The 22,024-nt window shown below is 32.0% G+C and overlaps 1 long non-coding RNA gene across 4 annotated transcripts; it reads right to left on the minus strand.

The window, feature by feature from the left end:
• Nucleotides 1-2,078: 2,078 nt before the first annotated feature.
• On the minus strand, nucleotides 2,079-19,825 carry LOC140700474 (uncharacterized). Of its 4 annotated transcripts, XR_012078874.1 has the most exons (6): nucleotides 19,692-19,825; nucleotides 11,926-12,101; nucleotides 10,676-10,796; nucleotides 6,853-6,983; nucleotides 5,375-5,663; nucleotides 2,079-2,321 (listed from the first exon to the last, which is right to left on the minus strand). It is a non-coding gene; the product is annotated as an uncharacterized lncRNA (long non-coding RNA). The 4 variants fall into 4 exon arrangements; XR_012078871.1 differs by lacking the exon at nucleotides 5,375-5,663; XR_012078875.1 differs by lacking the exon at nucleotides 5,375-5,663 and having other exon boundaries at nucleotides 10,676-10,800.
• Between the last annotated feature and the right edge of the window lie 2,199 nt (nucleotides 19,826-22,024).

Genomic DNA, 22,024 nt, shown 5'->3' on the forward strand with positions numbered 1-22,024 from the left:
CAAATTTCCAGGGGAGTCTCATTTCCAATTCTAGACGAAGACATATAAATTTTGTTTGTGGGTTGGATTTTGTCATGGTGGTGCTGGGACAGTTTATCATTGCTGGTTAAGTTTATCATTTCAACAGACAGCTGTCCTCCTTTAGGTAGGGTTACCTATTTCAACCCCCAATCCTGCACTAATCAAATTATAGACTCTTTTTCATCCTTCCACACCGTTTAAAACCTAAACCTGAAAGATTTTACCCTTGAAGAAGAGTGGAGTAGTGACAAAAAGGGATCTTCTGGAGTTTTATAAATATTCTGTTTCTTGATATTGATTGATTAAACAGTTACATTCAATTTATGAAAACTGATGTGTACATTTATAATTTGTACACTTGTATGTGAATGCTATGATTCAATGCAGTTGAATGCAAAACAAACCAAAAAATGAACAAAAAGCTATGGATAACTGTAAATTCAAAAATGATTTCATAAAGCTTTCTTCTATTTCAGCCTTTTAATCCTTTTTATATAGAGTATTTTCATTTTCTAATCTACTCTATTACTAAAAATGAATGAATGGAAGTATAAAATTTTTCATCCTGAATTATTTTGAAAATGTCATTGTTTTTAATTTACCCAAATCTGACACCATTAAACTAGTACATTACCCCCATGAGAAGGAATAGAAAATTCAGAAAAACTTTGCTCATATCAAAAGACAAGCCAAACTACATTTTGGTTTAAACTATCAATATTCATAAAGAATATTGTGTCCATAATAGAAGCAGGATTGTCATCACATTAAAATCAAAGGCTGGATCTCTTATTTTTAAAAATAAAGAGGAAATTAGATCTCCCAAAAGAATAAGATGGAAAAGAAAGTTTAGCATTTCTATTTGTATAATTTACAAAATAATTTCAAAGAAAGTATTTGATTTTAGACTTATACAAAAATGTGTGTTATAGATCTTATGACCACAGTTACCTTATTGGTGAAATATTTCCTACTACCTCTAGGTAAATACCTTACATTGTCTCTGGTTTGATCTCTGGGATCTTATTTACATTAATATTTAATTACCATTGTTGTTAATTTCATACCAAACACATGTAGGACTTACATGTGGAGCTCTGAATCTACAGGCACTCCAACAGCAAACTTGCAATCACTTTATTTAACAGCATTGCACTGAAGGAGAAAGTTCATAACCCATTTGGCTTTACCAGGGGTGAGGCTGCTAGCCCTGCCCTAAATTGACTTTCAACTCACCCCAGTTCAAACATTAGCACCTTGAAGGCCTCCCCCCAAATACAGGGAACGATGTTTTGGTTCTTGAATTTTTATTACTCCTTTGGAAATTTAGACTGCATGTAGGTGTTAGGGGAAAATTTTTAAACTTGAATTTGTTTAACTAGTCAACAAATTTCTGAATTCCTCTTGTATGCCAGGTTCCACCCTAAGTTATAAATGTACAAAGATTGCTAAGACATAACCCCTTGCCTTCAAAGAACTCATGGGATTGTTTTTTTTTATTTTAATACAGGATCATTCAGAAAATAAACCTGACAAAATACTTAGTTAAAAAGACATCCCCTGTACCTATAACTCTGTTTCAGTTTTGTTATACTTGTACATTTGTTTTGGTTTTTAGATCCTAAATATAAGTGAAATCATACATTATTTACCACACAGTATTTGGTGGTCGCCAGAGGGGAGGAAGGTAGGGGGAGGAAAGAAATAGGTGAGGAAGATTAAGAGGTACAAACTTCTAGTTGCAAAGTAAGTGAGTCATGGGTATAAAATGTATGTGTGGAATATAGTCAGTGACTATGTAATATATTTATATGATGACATATCATAACTAGACTTATCACGGTGATCATTTTGAAATGTATAGAAACAGCAGATCACTGTGTTGTGTAACAGGAACTAACATAGTGTTGTAGGTCGGTTATACTTCAAAAACAAAAGAACTCATAGAAAAAGAGATCAGATTTGTGGTTACCACAGGTGGCAACTCCCGGAGGTGGGGGATGAGGGAAAGGGGAATTGACTCTTTTTTTTTTTAATTAAAAAAAGAAGACATCCTCTTTTCTATCCATGACTCCTTTAGTCTTTTTCATTCTTCAAAAAGAATAAGAGACAATTAAACATAGGTGTAAATGTGTGTGTGGTGGTTGCGACTGCATGCATTAATCTTTCTGGAATTCCAAGTTACTGTCATCCCCACTATTCAGTAAAGCATGCTGTTTGTAGGCTTCTGTCACTGAAGACTTCTGCTTCCGGACAGGTGATGCGGAAAACCCAGCCCCTTTTCAGATCAGTGGATGATTCTAGGTAAAAACAAAATATAGTAGACATTGTGATCCCCAGGGAGAACTCAGCATATGCCCTATGTAAAGGCCAACATCAGTTGTAGTCAGTGTCTTACCCATACCCCCAAGCTCTGGCTTCTCTGCTTTTATACATGAGCAAGCCAGTCAGATCGCATTGGAAACTCTTTATCTGAAATTCTTCTGCCAGGAGATCCACTGGCAGACAAACTGCAGTTGATAGTGATTGCTTTTAAATAGGAATCTTACATAATTTCAGATACATTTTGTGAATAATACCAAATGCTCTTATGCAATTGACAAGTTCAACCTTAGGTACATCACTGACAAAATAGCTGAAGAAAACAGCTAAAATTTAAGTGGAAGAGAAATATGTATTTATTAAGATGAACATCTCATTAATCACACACTTTGGAAATGTGTTTATTATAGATGCAGATTCTCTTCGGATTCTCTACACTATATATCACTAACGTATATATGTAAGAAATGCATTTTTATATTTATGTTTTCCTGAAAGACAGAGAGTATAAGAGGCTATTCAGTATTTGTCAAAACAATTTGCACCCTACACTCTAGGCACCAAACTGCATATGTTTCCTTAATCTGGCTCCAGCTCATCCTGGGCCTTCTGCCTGGAAACACATTCTCTCCCTGCAGCATCAAACACACACACACACACACACACACACACACACACACACCATGATTTTTTCTGCCTTGTAAACTGTGATTCCTCATTCATTATCATAAGCATCTTGTAGTTGGTTGGTTTGTTAATCTTTTAACTCCTTGCTTAGCAGTGAACCTTGCATAACAGGTGATCAATGAACAGTAAATAAAGGAAGAAAGGAAGGACAGACGAAACCAATTTACAGAATATATTCAGTAAAACATTGTGATAAGGATTCACAATATCACAGTATTTAGTTCCCTTAAGTAACAAATTTGGGGATTCTGGACCACATAAACTCTAACTAATAAGGGAACAAGAACATTTTCAATTATCACTAATTTATGAAGAATCCAAATATTGAAAACAATTCTAAACATGAAATAAAAGCAGTATGTGAAATAGTAGAACATAACTCAAATCTGATATCTGTTGTGGGAACCTACAGAGTATATGCATGAGTCTATGTTTTATATATGAAAGAGAAATAAGTGACACTATAGAGATTAAGGCTTAAGGTATGTAAACTTTCCACAAAGAATGAATTTCCAGCAATGATAAGACTCTATAAAACTTTTCTTGGCATGATGAAAGGACACTTACAATTTTAGAAGTCACAGCAGGAAAAAAAGATTAGCAGTATAAGTGAACACATAAAATCAAGTTAAGCATTGCAAGTCACGTGCACATGGCAGCTTTTTAGTTAAAAAAATATTAAAAATCTGGGCTTAAAGAAAAATTGCCTTTTAAGCTTACAGTCAAAACTAAAAATACCATAGAGTTTATGAAATGTTTCCTTCTTTCTTATGTGAACTTAATGGTTTTGAAAAAAAATATGTAGACTCTTTATGTTTAAAATTGTATTTTTGGAAAAAGTCACGGTACCTTATTGACATATATAAGTGACTCAGACTATGTGTCATTAATATACATAATGTTTTACTATTGTTTAAAAAACAGAATTTGACTTCTCTTGTTTGTAACTTATTTATTGTTGTCAGTGTAAGAAAAACCCCTGGGGAAAGCAAATGAATTTTGGAGATTTGCTTTTTGCTTTAAAGTTATCCCAGTTTTTTTTTTTTTTTCCTTCTCATCTACTTTTCTTTCTGAATCGTGGTGTTTTTGAGATTCACATCTAATAGGAACTCATTACTCTCTGATTTCCTTTATTTGTTTCCATATGCCGGGGTCCCCTGGGCCATGTAAATTATTTTAAAAATACATCTAGAATGTTTCTATTGTTAATAGGTGCCCAGTGTCTCCAGATCCTACCTAAATCTATGTCATTTACATCTATTCCCCATGGAACAAAATCATGTTTTTCTTCTCTTAAAAGAATATTACAGTTGTCCTCAAATGTGGCCTCAGTTGAACAGCTCTGGAGATTCAAGTGTCCCATGAATAAAACCAAGGAAAATATATGCTTATTATTCCCTGCTGGATATTATAGACACAACATTTTAAGGTCAAATAGTTCCTGAAATGGAACATTTGGGAAAGACTCAAATATTTCAGTGATGGAAAAATATTCAAATTAATTACATAACTGATGTGTTTCTCTGCAGCTTACTTTTTCATATGCCCTTGTTATTTAAATGTGCTACCATTTGCTGAGATTTTATGAAAGTGAAATGTTTTTATTCAAACCACATATTTTCTTTTGCACCTTAAAAAAACAACAAAACATCATCAAAAATAATAAAAGTAAAAGAAAAATACTGACATACACTGATGTTATACTGAAAGCTGGAAACTAGCTTATGAGCCTATGTTACAGTATGGTACATCCTACATGAGAAACCACTTCGTAAAGAAGAAAGCGGAGTAGCAGAGGGGTTTAGAGATGGGAGTCCCAGAGTCAACAGGCTGTACTGAAAACAGCCGAAGTTCATGGGACTTGGTGTCCTGGATACTGGCCTGGACTCTGTGGTATCCAAAGTGCCATCATCAAGAAACAGATAAAGCAATAATCGGCTATATACCTTATCAAAACATCAATTTATATATTGAGATCCATATTTTGTCTACACCAAGGTCTAACCTATTGAAACCTTTACTAGGATATTGTGCCTGCTTCAGAAAGCTAGTTCATTTACTCATCATGCGGCTGATTCTCCATTTTTCATTCATAGTTTTGCAGATACTTGGAAGTATTTTAAAATATAATATAGTCATCCCTCAGAATTCATGGAGTATTGTTTCCATAACCCCCATGAATATCAAAATGTGTGGATGCTCAAGTCCCTAATATAAAATGCTATAATGTTTGCCTACAACCTACAACACATCCTCTAGTATACTTTAAATCACCTCTAGATTAGTTATACTACCTAATACATAGTAAATGCTATGTAAATATTTGTAAATGCAATGTACATACTATGTAAAAATTTGCCTGTGCACAGCAAATTCAAGTTTTGAATTTTGGAACTTTCTGGAAATTTTTTTTTTTAATCTTTTCCATCTGTAGTTGGTAGAACCCATAGGTGCTGAAGGCATGGATACAGAGAGCTGACTGTAGAAGTGTATCTGTACATAACCACACTGTAAAATCAAATGATGCCTCCGTTCTTCACACTTAGCGTTCAGCAAATTTTTTCTTGACTCTTAGTCATTTGTTGGTGAAAACTCTTTTCACTTATTTACTTCATCTTTATCTTTTTTTCTCTCTTTATGGAATTAAAAAGGAAAAGTCAAACAAAGGAGAAAATAAATATTTGTGATACTTAACACTTGAATATGATTAGTTTTTTAATGTGTTTTCTTCAGGTCTTTTCCTTGGTACGAACATTACATTATAAGACTAAAATGATAAGGAAAAAAAACCTTTATATTCTGCTTCTGGTGGCGGTGGAGTGGTGGCAGGAGAGGTTGGTAGAGCATATGGGCTTAGGGGCTCCACTCCCGGCGCTGAGACGTGGCTGAATTTTAGAAGCTGCGAAGCCTTATGTGACCTTGCTCGTAAAGCCTTATGTCTTCTTGATTGTAACATTGTGAGGATAAATGCATTATATTATATATGTGTGTGTGTGTGTGTGTAAGGTTGTTAGCACAGTAAGCACTCTACATATGAAAATACGATAGCTATCATTATTATTATTTTCCCTATCATTACAACATATTTCTGCCATTAAATATGTGTTGAAAACATACAGAAAACCTGCAGAATAATCTATCAAATGCTTAGATATACTTTATTAAGCACCCTGACGTGCCTGTGTATAAAATTTAAATTGCATTTAGTTCATCATTATTTTAAATAATTTTACATTGATAGACTTGCATTCGTCTTAATTATCACCTCAAGGTAAATTACTAAGAGTTACATCTGCTCATTTATTATCTATTCTATTCCACTTTTTCAGTTGGTCAGTTTTAGTATCAGAACTATAGTCTTTTAATTACTACAGTGTTTTAAATGTTTTCAAAATACATATTCATCAGATTAGATTCTCTATCCTTATTTTCCAGATGTTTTTTGGGCATCTTCCCTTGAGGTTTTCCTACTATGTTCTTATAATTATTTTATGTCCTCTGTATATAATCATCCTGATTTCTAACAATCTATATTTTCTCACTTCATTCTTTTTCATTATTTTTATCACTCAATTTGTTGAAAACATATTCATCGTTTGATGATCAGGAAGCAATATGCTACACATCTTATATGCTATTTTGATAATTTTTATGTTTATACAGACATATTACTAGACTGCAATTATGTCTAGGGGACTTCTTGATGATTTTTATTTCATTGTGACCCGTTATAATAATTTTAATTTCAAATAGTGAGAAGTAGGAACTTAGCATTTTCCTGCAAAATGACTGATTTTCAGGAATAGGTTCAAGGGGACATACCTTAGGTGTAACATCCTGTCGTGTCTCACTGCATCCACTGCTACTTGCCGATCCAAGGTACTCCCGGTTCTGCCCTGAAGTAATGCTGGAGCATCATGCTTCCAAACTTGCCCCTTTAGCTTGATCTCAACCTAGCAGCCATAGTGATTGTTTTAAAATACAAAATTAGTTACCTGTACCTCTGCTCAAATATTACTTTGGCCTCCCATTTCACTCTAAAATCCAAAATTATTGCTTAAGTCATCTAACTCCTATGCCTTTTTTGACCTCATAATCTAGTATTCTTAATATTCTCCTCTAAGGCAGCCTTGCTGTTTGTGAAACAGGCAAAGAACTCTGTTTACTTGGAGACTTCATGCTAGTTTTTCATTGTCTGAAGTGTGAATCCCTCAAATATCCACATACTTCCTTCCTCAATTCCAAGTTTATTCTCAGATGATAATCAAAGGCTAAAACTTTCCTTGTCCACCCAACATAAGTAACACCCGTTTCACCATCATTCCATACGTCCTTTACCTGCCTTTATTTTAATCCATAACATTCATTACTATCTGACCACATTTGTTTCTATTTTAACGCAAATTAAATATTCATTAAAGAATTTTGAAATCTACAAAATCGTACTCCAAAACAAAGATTCTTAGGGAAAAAATGTTAAGAGCAAATACTCAAAATCTATATACCTTTTTAACTGAAGCACTAACAAAGATTATATTATTATTAGAAAAATACCAAACGTGTTCTGAAAGATATTTAGAACTCTAACAAATAAAATGACTGTTAATAAAATGTTTTGCCATTAAAAGTGAAGGCATCTTTGATGTCAGGGGGTGTAAAAGAGACTCAAACCTCCAAATTATGGACCAAAAAATGCACAAATATTCTGAAGAAATGAAAAATGAGTACTTTGACAAGAGTGAACATGGCCAAACTAAGGCAAAAGAAAGAAGATGACAGTTGGGAATTCATGGCATATTGAACTTAGCTGCATTAATCTGTTTTTCATTTGTCCGCTTAGTTATTATTTCTTGCTGCTGTTTCCATCCTTTCATAATCTCCTCAGTAATGCAGGTTTTGGGCCTCTGACAACTGCATTTCTCCTTTCCTACCTGGCTTCCCCGTATGTTCATCCTACAGGAAGCACTAAAAGAAGGCTTGAAGATAAGAGGAAAGAGAGTCCTTGCTTCTTGTTTGCTTGCTCATCCTTTCAGCATGAACCTAGCCAAGGCAGTTTACTGTGATAATGGCAGTGGTTTCATTTACCAGCTTCTTGTGGTGCTCACAGAACCAGCTCACTGAGCCCCTTGTGAGATGCCAGCACCTTTGGGACATATCACTTTCTCAGTGGGCTCCATGGTGCCTTTTCCCTGAGCTCCTGAGATTCTAGCAATAGCAGAACATGGTAGTTAATATCTGCTTATTTATTTATTGTTTACCTCTTCCCACTGGAATATAATCTTCATAAGGGAAAAATGTTTTTTTCCTGTTGTTTTCACTCTTAAAACCTAGAGCCTATTAGAGAGACTACATTCAAGCACAAAGGACGCTCAATGAATATGTGTTGATAAGAAAATGCTATCAAAAAAGCCTCCTCCAAACCTCTCACCATGTGTGTACAAAAGCACCTATTTACTTAGTGCTCAATTATGCATCATGGTGGTTCCACCAGCTACCATGTTCTTAAGGAATACAAAATCAATGATAACACTAACTGACATATAATCAGCTGAGAAGGGAAATCTACTGGGAGAAAAATACAAAGTGACATTTTCAAAGCCAAGTCAGGTAATTTGTTTCAGCACTGTTGTTGTTTGCGATTAATTTTCTGTAGCTTTTATTTGCACAGACAATTAAATCTGTGAATTTAATTGGTTTCCTTAAGATAGAACTAAAGAAAATGAGTTGCTTCTGTAAACTAAAATTGATGTTTCTGTGATGTTAAAATATTGCATAGTTTTAAAGGATTTTATAAAATCTGTCGATAGATGTTTACTTCTATTAGAACAATTTTAAGATTAAATTATTCTCTATAAATATTATTGAAATATATGAATTTTTATTAAAAATATACATATATAGAAATATATATTCACTTCATAAAATACCCCTGGCATAGGGGAAAAAATTGGGGGAAAGGAAAAATGAATTTCTAATTTAAAATTTCTAATGCTTTATTCCATGGTTACTCAGGTTACAAATAAGTACTAGATAGATAAAACTGAAGAAAATAGTTTCAGTTGGTAGTTGTATATCAAAGTAGCCATTGATTTGCCTTTTTAATTGAGGTGAGACAGTTAATATCATATTAGCAGATGGACATTCAAAGGTTAAACTTTACTCACCAGGGAAGCATATGAAAAATGGGCTGCATATTTGATAAAATCCAATGTCTGACTTGACTGTCAGTTTTTTTGAATTTTTCAGTCAAAAAATATATTTAGTAATTTTAATTTTTAAAATAATAGCAATCAATTCTATACATTCTGGTAAACTGAGGAGTTCACCAGAAAGGTACCTTTACATAAATTTCTTCAAACTTAATGCTGAAATTAGAGGTAAAGATAATCACACATTGCTACATTTGAGTTACCATAGTACAAGACTATTATCTCCTATTTTCAGGTCAGTTTTAGGATAGTACCATTTTTAAAATAGAATTATAATTAATGCAAAGTAGCTTGGTTAGACTAACTCTCATAAATAATAAAATCTTTCTGAAAAACTGTGAAAATTAATAGTTATTTGAAGACAGTACAGTGTAACTGAAAGAAGGTAGAACCAAGAGGATATTAAAAATATGAAGGGTTTAAGTTATACTGATTCTGTTTCTTATTCTTTTATTGAAATTAGAAATAATATAAATTTCATGTTAGTATGAATTTAGTTACAGAGAAGTTGGTCATCTCAAAAAACAGTTGATTTTACATTGTTTTAATTTTATTATGTACTATAAATTTCACAAAAGTTAATGTAGTTTTTTAAAGAATCCATTTCCTAAAACATGAGTTATTATGCCACTTATGAAAGGAAACAAAAGAAAGAATTCGGTAAATGCTAATTTAGGCAAGTGAGGAATGTCAATTTAGTTTAGAACAATAATAATTCCTCAGCTTCTAAATTGTTAACATTCATGGACTTTGCTTCCTGGGGTTTCATATTCAATGATCTTCCAATATATTGCTCAAAAGAGACATGAATCTCAGGAAATTGTTTTCATAATTAATCATAAATTATACTTGCTACTCTAAAGGCAGTGATCTGTAAAAATTTAATTAAGAAATGAATAGTGCCAAGTCTCAATCCTGATTCAATGGTTCTTTGATTCATTTGTTCTATTGTATTTATTTAAATAAATGTCTTGGTGATAAAATAGAAAAATATCATAGTGACTGCCTCAAAGATTTAACTCTTTCTTATTCCGTTTAGAATTACCTACTGAGAAGTTGTTAATATCATGTAATTGTCAAGATCCAAGTCTTACCAACATCTCAGTATGGAAAAGAGGTTATCATACTACACTAGGAAACAGTCATACCACTGCCACTTAACTGTAGTTTTTTGAAGTTCAAAACTATGTCTCAAACTTAGTTTACTGCTGATAAACTTAGCACAGAGCTCCACTCATAGTTAAGATTTGAGAAATTAATAATGAATTAATGAACTATGAGTACGAGGTTGACCCAGTGATCTTTGTACAATGATAGTTACTGGAGCATCTACCACAAAATACACATAAGCACGAGTGTTGGGACTATAGAAATGAATGATATATTTGACTAACTCAGAGGTAATGGGAAATATAAAGACTTGCCTCTCCCCTGACCCTCTGTTCAATGATTAACCGTACAGTTCCGACTGCTCAATTTCTTCTTATCTTTTAGAGTTGTCCGTGAAAGTTCACATGATGAGGAATTTCAGGGTGTAATGCAGCAAGTTGTCACAGCCTGTCTTAGAAAGTGTGAGGGAATGTGACCTTCAGAAAGTGACATCTATGCTGAGATATAAAGATTGACTCTAGTTTTAAATACATCACATAGAGTGAGGAGGGCAGCGTTAAAATGCTCAAGACAGGGGGAAATGAAGACGTGAAAAAGAAAGTGAATCATATGTTATGATAATTGAAAAACATTGAAGCGTGCTAGAACATAAAGGGAGGAGTCCTAAGAGATAAGACAGAATGAAATCAAGGCAACAGTTACACAATTAGTGTTTTGTACTTTAGCTTAAGATCAGTGGAAAGTCACTATAAGTTATTAAGCAAAGAATGGCAGGAACAAACTCAGATTTGCATTTTCAAATGAGTGATCAATATGAATAAAATTGAGGTTGGTGAGACTAGAGGCTAAGAGACCAGTTAGAAGACAATTGTATTGATCCAGGCAGGAAGAAGTGGCCTTCTGAGTGGTGTTAGTAAGGAAGGAAGAAGGAAGAAATTCAATAAGAGAAGGTATTTAGAGGGAAGACTTGACAGCATTTTATTTTTTGATGCCAGAAACAAATAAAACAATTTCAAAGATTAGAGAGTTATCACTCAAACTCACCTTATCTGAGAAGATATTTGAAGTTATTTACAAAAATATATACAAATGTTAACATAACTACAGCAATTAAGAGAGATAATTTCACAGTGTGGGCCAAGATATACCTTTTTAAGTAGCTGAAGTATTTTTTTTCCATAAATAAGTCAATTAATAAATTTGTGTTTGTGTTAGTCAGCTATCAATAGCTAAGCATTGTGGTAATTCACAATGGATTCTTGCTCAAAAGTAGATGATTATAAAATTAAATGATTAAGATAAGATCCATGACAATTTGAGGTAAAAATATAAGAAAATAAATGATAGATATTTTCACTAAATAGACATTTATTGAGTGCCTGTAAGATTCAATACATTACAGGATCTGGACTATAAAAATAAAAGTTATGACAGTATATGTATTTTAGTGAAAGTATATACATATAAAATGAAGAAAATCAATTTTGCCATCTATATCTGAAATTAGATAGTAACATCCGATTAATGTAATTCAGAAGAAGAAATAAGCTTAAAGTTTTGAATAATAGCATTGTACCTTCAAACTTTGTCATATCCCTTGTCCAATTGATTGAAATTTTTTTAATATCCTAAATTTAAGTGGTCAAATGTGTCCGCATTCATATTTAGAATTCTTCTGGTTGGACAATCATTGAGTAAGATTATTGCTCAAGCTGAAATAATTAATTTCATCAAACTCACTGTTAGGCTGATCTGAAATGAAAATATAAACATTTACTTTTAAAGTCTAGGGATTTATGACTTAACATAATAGCTAAGGAATTATATATCTGAAAATTAATATATTTTTAAAACTTAATCAAAAATTTTGAAAAAATCTGTCTTAGTCTGGGTTACTCTAGAACCCAGATCGCTAGACAAAGACTTGAATGCAAGTAGTTGATTTAGGAGGTAATGGAAAAACTTTTTGAGAAGTTAGAATTAAGTCAAGGAAGGGAAAGCAGCAAATAATGACAGCAAAATGGTTGCATTATCAAAACAGTTACCACTACATTAAGTGCTTAATGTTTAAAAAAGAAAACAATAAAACACTTAGAAAAAAATTTAAGAGTATATATATGGTACCTAAGATTTGAGAAGATAACTTTAAGTCTGAAATCCTATAAGCTGTAATAGAAAAGGCATCCTTATATGAATATATAAACAAAATTTTAAGTTATGTAGTAAAAGATGCTAAATCAAAAGAAAATATATGGAATATCTTGTAATAAACTTTAATGAAAAAGAATATGAAAATGAATATATATGCATGTATATGCATAACTGGGACATTGTACTGTACACCAGAAATTGACACATTGTAACTGACTGTGCTTCAATTAAAAAAAAAGAAAAATAAATAAGAAAGTTTTCACTACAAGTGGTGGATAATGTATTAATACCTATGTTACTCAAAAGTATCTGTATACTGAAACTATAAAATAGCCTGATAGAAAATTGTACAAATTAACAATTCAAAGAGCTACTTTCAATAAGTATACCAGATGATGTTGAATCACTCTGTAAGTAGGGGACAAACTGATTTAAGAAAAAATTAAAGTAATAATGAAAGCTGACTTATTACCAGTAATAAAAGAAACGTCAATAGCTAATAATACTGATGTCTGGCATTAATAAGTGGAAAGACGAACTTTCATATACTACTCATAGAAATTTGAATCATCTCAACTGAAACAATTTGGCAATATCAATTATAGTCAATTATAGCTAAAATAAGTACCTTCTTTATTTCAGTGCTCCCGTTCATGAGCATCTATCTTATAAAAAATAAAAGCACCAATATGCACAAAAATGTAAAACATTTGTTGTAGAATTGTTTGTTGAAAACAAAAATTATAAACAACGTGAATGCCCATCAACGGGGGAAGGGGTGAAAAAAGACTGTCCATTATTGAGTAAAATGGAATAGTTCCCTCTTAAAATACTTATATCTATGCCATTGACTTGAAGATATTTTAATGAGGTAATTTTAAAGTTAGGCAAAATGTTGCTTGAGCAACATACGATATATTGCTGTTGCAAAACAATCACACTAAATCTGATTTTGTGTTTATGTGTGTGACAGTTTTTGTGCATGATTATATATAGAAATGTGCAGAAGGAAACCCACTTACTTGTTTCCTGTGGGTGGGAATCAATTAGGTTAAGAAAGCAAATAAAAATGACTTTAAAAATTTGTCTATTATCAAAATAGCACAAATGGTCTCCTACAAAGATATGTGTTGAATATGGACATAGAAAATCAGAACAATACACTAAATAACAAACTTTACTTGTATTTAAGTAGTTTTTGTTTTTGTTTTTTTACTTTTTTTAATTGAAGTATAGTCAGTTTACAATGTTGTGTCAATTTCTAGTGTACAGCATAATGCTTCAAACATGTCGATTTTTCTTCTTATTGTTTTGCACCAATGTTCTTTTTTTCAGGACCTAATCAGGAACATATGTTGCATTTGGTCCTCATGTCTCCTAAGTTTCCTGCAATTTGTGACAGACAACTCTCAGTCTTTCCTTATCTTTAAAGACATTCACATTTTTGAGAAGTACTGGCCCCTTATCTTTGCAGAACATCCCTAAATTTGGATTGTCTGATATTTTCTAATAACTGAATTGTAGTTACACATTTTGGGCAAGGATACCCAGAGGTGATATGCCCTTGTAGTGTATCATATTGGGGGTGCCTGCTGTCAATATGACTTTTGAGAAGTTGTATTTTAAAACATATTTTATTACTTAAAATATTTCATATATATTTTTTATAACAAACATGAACAAGTTACATAGTTAAAGAAAACAGGAGACAATAAATGAAAGTTTGGAGATGGTGCAGTAATTAAGTTACTAACCTTGTTTATAGCCCTAGATACTAAATAGGTTCCTAGTTTTGTGATTTTTTTCTTTTTTAATTTCTGTATATGAATACCCATCTGAATAGTGTTTATTCAGACTAGAATAGTATTTATTAAAAATAAATAGAGGCATTACCAAAAGGAAAGGATCCCCATCATTGTTAAGCCTTCCAAATCAGTGAAATAAAATTTCTATCCATATCCATACAAAGAAAAGTAGTGATTTAAAAAAGGAAAAAAAAAAAAAAAAGCCCACAGTGCAATGATCTTTGTGTTCACAATAGCAAGGCCATCATTCCGATGCTCTATTTATTGGGGTCTATAAGAAGGCACCATTTTTATTTGTATTTTATAGTGTAATTATGAAGGATTTTTGGAAACTCTATCCAAAAAAATTTATAAATCCTAAGTATTCTGTTTAAAAGAAACTGACTAGTCTTTAGTGACCAACCTGGCATTCTTTCTTGATTTCAGATGAAACAAAATAGGCTGTCTTCCAATTCATTAAAAGTATCTGAAGCTAGCCAACTTTTTCCACTGTTAAATGTGTTACAGTTCTCAATTGTACGTCAAAGCTATATTGTATAAATATTACAGTAATCAACTGTGAAGGTCCCAGATGCATTGTGGAAGAGAAAGGGAAGCCTTTTATCAAAAGCCAGTTCCTGCTTCCTGAACAATGATACAGTTTCTTCAGTTTCTCTCTAGAGACTTAAATTTAGTTAGTATTCATGGAATGGGAAAATGAAATTTTACAGTACACGTGCAAGCACACCACACACACACACTGTATGCACTCAAACTTTTCAATGACCTTATGCTTGCTTTTCTTTTGTAGATGTTTGTTTTAATGATTTATTGAGACATATGTTTGTGTTAGATGGTGTGTCTATTTGACAACAATTTTCAGTGCACTTCAAGGAAGGAGGGCTTTACTTTTATTTTTTCTTTGTAAAAGGATTCTACCTTCTGCTGATCATCTGAAATATAACATGAAGTTAGTATAGTGACCAGATGTTATGCTCATCTAACCAGACCATCTCTAGCCTGCTGCTCAAATTACTACAAGTCATTTCTCAAGCAACAAGAAAATTTACACTGTTCATGTTGTCACATTAACTTCAGTTATTTAATGTGGAAGCTTAGGGCAATATCTTGAAAAAATTAGATTTGTTACTACCATGTTAACAAGAAAACTCACACCATCACTTTACCATTATAATACTTTGTAGCAATCTGAAATATACTTTTCTACATTAAATATGTTTGCTTGGTTTCAGGCCTTGGTACACAACATATTTGTTTTCTAAGTGTTCATTTGGAAATATTTAATGCTCTCCTACAGTGTATTAGAGATATAATTATATCAAAAACATGCTCCCTGCCCTAGAAAATTTCGCTTTATCAATTTGTATGTACAATAACATTGGAAGAGATATTTTTTCCTCTTGGCTCTTTTTAGCATCAAAGCTACCTTTTCATATTAATGATTCATATTAATGTATTAATGTGCATGTGTGTATATTTGGGGGCCTAGGAAGAACATTTTTATTTTGTTTCCAGGCAGGCTTTGCTTCTGGATATAGACCATTACGTCCAAGTATAAGGTGAAAAGTTTTCCTATCAGTCTTTCCACCTGAGAGAGCCCCTGAGGTTGCTCTGTTCTTTCCCTGCTATACCATCAAAGCCGGAAGTTCACATTTGGTGGATAGGTAAATGCCCATGCCTTCAGTCAGGTTCCTTAGGTAAAGGACTCAGAGGCAGAATCTTCTTTTGTGGCTTTATAGTGGAGTGCTCTAGGGAGTACTATAGGTAAAAATATTAGGGAAGCAAGACATTACCTGCTACCTTAGGAAGCTCTGAAGCTGCAACAGCAAAATGTTGACAGAAGAACCAGGGCCTGTGATCATATCCATGGATCAGTCATTAGATTAGAGTTGTACCCAGGGAAGGTATCTTATTGAGCAAGACAGCTGCTGGGAACAAGTAGCCTAGATCATGTATGTGTATTTAGTATATGTACATGTATGGTTATATATGTGCATATGTATATGTATTTTTCTATCATGAATATTTGATTTAAATGGCTATACACACAAAAATACTAATAGAAACAAACATAAGAAAGAACATGTATATCCATGTATGTAGGACCTTTTTGAAGAGATATTTTAAGTAAAACTGCTCTTGAATAAATATTATTAAGATGCTAGTTTACCACAAATCCCTGTATAAATTTAAAGGTAATTCTTATTCAAATTATAACATAGTTTGAAATGACATTAAAGAATAGCTAAAATTAATCTTAAAAGTAGGGAGTCTAAATTTAGGCGTTTTATAAAATTTAAAGAATACTTTCAGTTTGTGCTACATGGAGAAATATAAATTAAAAGAAAATAAAATGGATCCTTTTAAAAAGTTTATTGAATTGTCTGAGGAAACAATTTCTATAATACTTAAAAATAGATTATATAATCTTATTAAATAGAAGAGGGAAATCAGTGAGGATACTGAAGACTGGAACAACACTATGAACTAACTTGGCCTAATTAACATTTATAGAACATGCCATCCAATAACAGAATACACGTAACTTTCAAGGACACCCAGAGTGGTAAGTAAAATAAACACTATTATGAATGATAAAACACCTTCAATGAATTTAAGAGAATGAATGTTATATGAAGTATGTTCTCTGACCAGCAGAAAATTAAATTGGAACTCAATAACAGAAATATATCTGCAAAAATCTTCAGATATTTGGAAATTTACCCATAGATCAAAGAGAAAATCACAGAAGATATTAGAAAATGTTTTGATCTGAATGAAAAGAAAAAAATCACCTATCAGAATTTGTGGGTATGACCAAAGCAGTGCTTAGAAGTTTATAGCCTTAAATGTCTGCATTTGAAAAGAAGAAAGATTTCAAATCAGTTATCTCAGCTTCCATCTTAGGAACTAGAAAAAGAAGAGAAAATTAAACCCAAAATAAGTGGAAGAAAAATAAATTAACTAATAAGAGCTATTTTTACTGAACACTTAAAATAGCTCATGATCCAAAGCACAAGGCCTGGTTGTTCTAACTTTGGTCTTGTATCTTCGGAGAAAACAAGGCACCTTGTTTATTAGTCACACCATAAATGAAGACAACTGCAGAGTATCCAGTCCTCTAAACAAAGCTACAACACCATTAGCACAAGAAAGAAAAATGAAAGCATCATTAGCAAAATAACAAATGATCACCATTTTCTTATAAAATGAACATTCTTCCCCTCCAGTGAGACTACTCAAAGCCATGCTTACAAATAGGTCATAGAGATGCAAATTATTAAAATTATTCTGGAAACTTTTCTAAGAAAATGAAATATATATCTGTTATCTTGATTGGGAATCTGTCATAAAGAATTAATCTGAAACTTCAGCAAAAATTTATTGACAAAGAGTAAGAGTACACTCTTGGCTAAAATTTTATTTCAGATTTTAGTCTCAGATCCATAACTTGCAAGACCATAGGACATTGACAAGCCCTGGTTCTATCTACACAATAAGAATAAGTGCACTCATGTTATGGGGTAACCACGAGGAGAGTGAGCTGTCAGTAAGTAGAAGCCATTTATATAAAACATGTTCACTATATCCTTATTTATATTAGTAAAAAATGAAAAAATAAATTTGGTTAAACAAATTATAATGTATTAATCAAACAGGATAAAATATAATCCTAAACATTAAAAAAGAAACAAAACAGAAGATTTTAAATAGTCATTCCATGGGAACATGTGTGTATGTTGTTAAGCAAAAGAAAATATGCTAAATGTTTATAACTGCCTCTGAGTTTTAATATTGTGAGGATTTGGGGATTTTTTTTTTTCTCTATACTTTTCTGTGCTATTTTAACTGAAGTGGTACATTTCATTTTATCAAATAAAAAAGTGTATTGGTTTCTTTCTTTTGACAAAAATAACCGTGAAAAAGAAAAAAGAGACTTGCTGTCACCACTATACAACTAGACATGGATAGTAGAATGGACAAATGAAGGCAGTATGCCAGTTTGCCTTTATTACAGGACAAAATATTTATAACTTTTTAACAGTATTATTTTATTAAATGGGAAACTATGAAAATCATCTTGTTAAAATTTTATATAATACCTCCTAAAAAGTTGCATTTAAAAACTGCAATAAATGAATTTGGATTTATCAATCTTGAACATTGGTTCTACCTGAACTACTAATAATTGATGTAATTAAGCAGTATTATCTATAAGTTATTATATTATTATAGACTTTTTTAAATTAAAAATTCTTATTTTATAAGAAACTTCAAATATATCACTGTTATTAATTTCACTCTCAAGATTTACTATAAATTCTGGAAAGAATGTTGTTTACCCCAAAACTAAATCTGTTGATGGAGTTTTATCATGCTGGTAAAATAAAATCACAAGTCTTAAATCGTATGAATAAATGAAGATAGACTATATATTACATAAAAATAAGTTTTTAAAAAAATTAACCACATACTTAACTATTGGAAGATGAATATTATAAATGAAGAACCACACCCAGTAAATCATGTAACAGTCTTGATAGTACCAATTTCAACATTTTTCTCAGCTTATTTTAATAATGAGCAGATTTGGATGGAGGTACATTTTAAACTACTTCACATCAGTATGAGGAAAAGAAAACATTATAATTACAAGCTATACAAATTAAGTTCTTGATAGAAATAATAACCCAGTGAAGTTTTTTTTTTTTACAATGGGCAAAAATTTTATTACTGTTAATCTGATCCATATTTTATCAAATACTTATCCCAAATTGAATATATTAGGTAGCAGTCGAGGACACAGCATCTTGACAGTCATTTATTCTAGTGAACCTCATGAAAATTTAAACACATATGATTCAAGTTGCATTCAGCCTTGGAATTTTCTTATGCACAGTAATTGTTCATTAATAGTTCCAAAGCTTAGTAGACAAAACAGAAAGAATTGGGTAATTTTAATCCTAATTCTACTTATCCAGTATATCAATTTATGTTGTTGCTGTTATGGAATCCCTTGAGAATCTATAATTTTAAAAATCATATTCCTAGAAAGTGAACAAACACTTAAAATATTTAAGATACACAGCACATTACATAAATTTTCAAGAGGTCTTGATTCCACTTTGAACTAGTTACTATTTTTTTAAATTTAATGTGTGTATGAAAATAAAATATGCACTATAATTATCTAAATACATTTAAAAACAATTTAATCAAAATATTTAAGTTAATACTTAGACTGTCAATCTCTTTCAAAAACTATTATGACAAAGTATGTCGGTATAAGAAGGTTTATCATTGAATTATTTACTGTATGTTTTAAAGTTAGTTGAGTAGTGGGGAAAGACATCAAATAACCGTGGAGGGTTAAATAAGCACTTACTTCTCTCATAACTTCATTAAAAAGGCAGTGAAGGAAATTAAAAAACAAAACATGTTAACTAAGAAATGGTAGAAAAGGTAATAGCAGAGATTACAACAAAATTGAGAGAGAGAAACAGAGATGGAGTAGTGACAGTTGACTTAGCTTAGGAATCTGGAATCTAAGGGTCTACAGCAGGACAAAGTTAGCAAGAGGCAAGTACATTTATGACTCATCTCCAGGAAGGATGAATAACTGACTCAACGAGAACTCTTAAGAGGATGGAGAGAATATGGAATCAAAACTGAAAGGGATTGAAAATTTCTGTAAGGAACAGTTAAGAATCTCAGCTCTCTTCCATTAGCCCCTGCAGCAAGGAAAACTTTCATCTGAACTCTGCAGATAAAAAGAAGGTTCAACTCTGGAGATGAATATAGACTCATTCAGTAAAATAACATTACCAGAATGCCAATTCACCTTTTTGAGTCACTGCATGGCCAGTTCCTCTACAGTCAATTCATGGCAAACCAATTAATTGCTCCAGATGGTCAATTTACTAAGTAGCCAATTTGTGAAATGATTAATTGGCTAAATTAGCATGTTGCTTCTATTTCCTTTAAAAACATTTCATCTAAAATACACAGCATATATTATAATTATAGTATGAATAGTTAGTATTAAAGTGTATATTTGAGAATGCATTCATGAATATATTGTTCAGAATTTATTTCTAATAATAATATGTGCACAGAGTATATAGCCTTCATAAAATATGTATTTAATATACTCTGGAAGCATATATGACTTATATTTCTGGCAATATAGTGATCCAGATTTTAAGAGAAAAACTTAATCACATCTATAGACACTGGATAAAATATACATATTTTTAGATACGGAGTTTTTTATTTTTATAATCCTCTAGTTTTAAAATACAGTTTTAAATATGGTTTCTAGTCTCTGGCTTTGTGGAGATAAATAAGGATTATTTACTAAGGTCAGAAAAGACAAGAAAGCACAAATCCATAAGATTAAGAAAACTTTGGACTGTGATCCGCCTGGGTGTATCTACCTATTTCTGGAGCACTAAAAGTTGCCTTTGATTAGCCAAATGCACCTGGTATAGGGCAAAAGCCTGGCACCTGAGATGGTGGGGGAAGGGATGTTTAAGTGGGGGAAAAAAAAGGAGTTTCACACAAAATCACACAAAAAGTCAAGATCTGTGAAGAGCAGTTTTAGTGGGTACATCAGAAAGGAACCTGCCCCAGAGACAGGGAGAGAACAGTACCTACACCTTGGCTCTGGGCAATTCCTAAAGAAAGGACTAAGATACAAAAATGAGTTTACGTTATCACATAAAATGCTTAACCTGTGGATAAGCTAAATAAATACTGACCATATAACATAATAGCAATAATATCTAACTTAGTGTGTTTAAAATCAAGTTAGAATTGAAATAATCCTGGACGATCATGCTAGGTTCACATAATTAATGGGTAAAAGAGATAATCAAGTTGATAATTAGAAATCAATGGAAAAGGTTCATAATAAAGTATAAAAATTTTTAAAAATCAAAAATCTGTATTTTCCTCTAAAGACTAATATGTTTAGTGTTTCTTGTACTATTGATAGATGCTTAAAGTTTCTAAGGTTCCAGAAGTAATTTCTGAAAATCATTTTGGGAGCAAACCCAAACTTCTAAGTGAAACTCATAGATGGCAAAATGAGTTCACACACACACAAAGGGTTCAGCTTAATCCCTGTGAAACAAATCCTGTAAGCTTTGCTTAAGTTAGTTCAGACAAGGTTCAGATAAAATCTGAGCCCATGATCTCCAGCCAAATCAAATAAAAGGCCAAAATTTTGACATTGTCAGAATACTTTTAATAAGTTCAACATCTGTTGTTCTGTACTCTTCTGTCTGCAAAATATGGAAGAATAATAAGCAATTTCTTACCAAAAGCATATTGCCTTTGTAACTATTCCTGTGCTTGCTATTCATAAACTATACTATAATGAATACTTTTTAACATTTTGAATTAAGTGACTCATAGAATCAAAATTAACATTTCCAATTCCACAATATTCTTGATGAATCCATCTCAGTAATATCTGCTAGGTTCAAGATATTAAGGAAAAGCATATGGAAGGAAGTACATCTTAGTTGAATTTAGTTGCTTTGCTTTTGTTAGTCTGTAAGGAAAGCAAATGGAAACAGATGACATTCTCACATTAGGATAGTTAGAAGAGGATGTATGGATAGGAAATTAATTATGCTGGTATGAACAGAGTATAGAGGAAGTGAAATGGATAGTACAGAAACACAGAGGTAGCAGCAATGGACTGGCATCACT

Source organism: Vicugna pacos, chromosome 12 (genome assembly GCF_048564905.1).
Source record: "Vicugna pacos chromosome 12, VicPac4, whole genome shotgun sequence".
Lineage (NCBI taxonomy): Eukaryota > Metazoa > Chordata > Mammalia > Artiodactyla > Camelidae > Vicugna > Vicugna pacos.